Below are 3,839 nucleotides of genomic sequence, written 5' to 3'. Positions count from 1 at the left end.
TTTTTCTTAAAATATCGATGAAAGGGGTAGACTTCTAAAAACTCCTTGTATACGCCCCCGAGCAGGGGAATTTGTTGGTATACAGACATATACAAGAATGTTTATGTATGTAGTCTGTATTTTTTTGAAATTTTCATACAACTACTTATTTTAATTCCAGATAGAAACGTATAACCTATAACAATTTACCTCTTGTATGGTAAATAAATAATATATTTACTCGATGTGATTATATAAATATATAATTAAATATTGTATATATACTAAACAGGTATAAGATATTATTTTAAATAATACTTAAACACGTTAACCGTTTCTTATCCGCCAGTCGTCTGTGGCCCGTGAAATATATGAGTATAGAAAACGACAGAAGAATTGTGTATTTTTTGTAGGCAACATTTGTACAGATTTCATCATAACAAATTAACACGTACGAGACGTAATTTTGTGAAATGCGTAATTTCACAGATTTTCCCGTGGGATGCACGTTGTTAAAAATAATTGTAACAAAGCAGATATGGTCGGTATAGTGTAGATACCTACTATATATTATACTACATTAATACTATACTTACGCAACACGCACTAAAATATGATAATGAAAAATTATAATTAATATCATTTGTTTTTCTTATCGAATAGGAAACGGCGAAGACGCGACTGCTATAATATATTATACGCACTAAACAATCAAAACGGAAAGGAATTAATCCCCGCATATATATACATATATTACATTATATTATATAACATTTATATTATTTATTTATTTTTTATTATATTATTAAAAACCGGTGGAATGTTGTGCGCGGCGGGTGAAAGAGGAAACGGACAGTGGTGCTGCGAGAGATGGAAAAATAAACAGGCCTAAAGAGTATAATATTATACACGAGTGTATGTATGTAGACAGTATACTGCGTGCGTACATAATAATAAAAATTTAATCATTCGGCACGATTTTTATCCGCGAACGATCGCGCAGTCGCAAAAACAATAAAACGAAAAACTCACGCGTGTAATTTTATAAGATTTCAGTTAGGTATAGGTATACTTCTTACCCGTACCTCACGCATCAAAGTATATAATAAATGAGTAATGATAATAATAATATTATTTGTACATTAATCCTTGTTTCCTTGGTGCATCCTTTTCGACATCACGCCCCCTTCCCCCCTCCTCCCCGCACTCACACACAACTCGTCCAGCTATTCAACGTACGCCGCCGTCGCGACCCCACGACGATGTCTTAGCGCGCTGCAGGACGTGCTCGGGACGACGACGATGGCAGCCGCGCGCGTTCATTATAATAACAATAATAATATTATAATATCGTACAAAACAATGCGTTATCCGCATCGCGTATATAATATCATTCGCCAAATTATACGTTTCCATAGGGAACGCGCGCGCATTCCGGAGACCTGAGTTTCCGGTCTGCCGGTCGACGGTCCGTCTGTCTGCTGTCGACGGCGGCCACACCATTTTATAATAATGCGCATATATACCTATTATTATTATTTATTATTATGTGCATCCACGAAAATTAATTTTGCATATTTCTAGTTTTGAACATTTTATTTAAACACATTTCTCAATACTTATCTGTCAGTTATCGTAACTATACCTATGTTACATGACTGTTATTTTTTATTACTACAAGACACTGCGTATGTTATAATGTTTTAAAACAATTTCGTATTCTATACGCATGACAAAAATATAATACAATTAGACCTAACTATTCCAACAAACCAAATCCCTGCAGGCTAAAAATATACACACATAAGTATAATAAATGGGCCTATCTGCAGTGGCATTTTGAAAATTTAAAAATGTCTCCTAGAAGGTAGAAAGAAGGTCCCGAATATATTTACGTAGGGGGGAAGTGGGCAATACCATGTGCGTATCGTATTTTATCGACTGCAAAAATCAGACATCCTAGAATTTACCTGTGTGACAGAGTCTTCGGGGGGGGGGGGGGGGAGGAGGACTATCGTCCCTTGCCCCCTTGGATCCGCGACTTCTAGAATTAAAGGTCTGCTTGAAATCAGCACGGATATAATATACAGCTGAAAATCGGATAAGATTTTATCGAAAGGCTATAACATTTAAAAATATACCCAATACAAAACGAAAAAATTGCTCGAAAAAACCTTCACAATTTACATGTTACAATAATATGATAATAATACTCTAATTTCTTATTTTGGTATGAGAGGTAGAATGAAAATATCTAACATTTATCTGTATTGTATATGGTGATCGACCGCAGTTTTTTCTACGTGATTTAGTTTCTTAACGGAATACCGAGCTAGGAATTTAATAGTTTGTACATGCATATATTGTTTTATTATGTTATATATTATCTTATACACCATACACGTATAATAACTATTTTTAATAAGCATTTTGTGCTCAAATTGTCTATCTTCATAAATCAGAATCAGTTTGTTCACACTCAAAACCTATGCTTTACAGTAGAAGCCTGTTCCCAGTTTTGTTACTATTTATTTTTAAAATAATGACAGGTGGTTGCTGTTTACGCAAGTTGCAGTTCATGAAAATCGATAAATATTTTTTATTTAAAATATTTTCTACGTTTACAGCGAAAATAACCTACAAGAGCACGGGGTATAATTATACGAGTAAATATTATGCCCATTTTCATTGAAATAACTGAGATGTAGCTTAAATATTTCCTTATAATTAGGACTGTGAAATTAATGAACCAAAAAACCTTAAAAAATGCATTTAAAATGTTAAAAATTATAGTACAAAATGCACTTAAGCTGGTTTTTAATTTAATTCTTATATTTAAATTGATATTAGTATATTGTATGCATACAAATTTATTTATTTAATAAAAATTGACTTAATTTGAATTTTGATATTGATTTTAAAGTTTATCAATTCTTTAATAATACTATTTGCCTGAAACATTTTTTAAAATTTTTTAAAAGGTTCTCAAAGATGATAATTAATATAGTTTTATTAAAAATACCAAAAATGAACTAAAAAGAAAATATGACCTAAAATGATAAACAAATTAAAAACATAAAAAAATGCAAACTAAAAGTTTTGTAAATAGATTTGTTGTTAAATAATTAAAACTATATACTTACAAAGCTACGTTTTATAACCACCAAACAAAAAATGCACTTTCCTACAAGTTCACAGCCCTATTTATAATATGAGATACCTTCAAAAAAAGAAATTTGTTCTTGGTTAGTATTGTCATTATGTTGTTATACACAAAATTCTTGACATGCATACAATATATAAATATTCGTTTAGTAATTTTTTAAATGTTCATCGAAAAATATTTATAAAATTTAAATTAATTTATGTTTATAATATATTTTAAAATCATTGCTGGTAAATTATATTTTATTAATTTTATGTATACAAAGCCGTCAAAAAGTGTATGCGTGGTTAAGTATAATATATTTATATTTATTAATTTTATCATAAATAATTTATAATACAGACAATTTTACTATCATATCAGTCAACAAATTGTATAATACTATACTTAGCCGAAATAGTTTATTATGCATATATATCTAAACATCACATATGTAAAGGGATTTAATATTTTTTTTAAATTTAAAATATGAAATTCGTACAATAAGTAACTTTGATAAGATAAAAGATTTAATATTATAATAATTTATCTTACCCTAATTCAAAATTAAATTGCAGACTTGTATGTGATTGATGAGCGAAGGAAGAATAAACATAAAAATAATAAGAAGACTGATAACGACATATTATAATAAAGATTACGCGACGATAGTCGCTTTTAAACTCTTGTTAGTCGTAATTGTAAAGTGTGATTA

This window comes from Rhopalosiphum maidis, chromosome 2 (assembly GCF_003676215.2).
Source record: "Rhopalosiphum maidis isolate BTI-1 chromosome 2, ASM367621v3, whole genome shotgun sequence".
NCBI classification, from domain to species: domain Eukaryota; kingdom Metazoa; phylum Arthropoda; class Insecta; order Hemiptera; family Aphididae; genus Rhopalosiphum; species Rhopalosiphum maidis.
The sequence above is the reverse complement of the archived record's forward strand: the minus strand, read 5'-3'. Positions refer to the sequence as shown.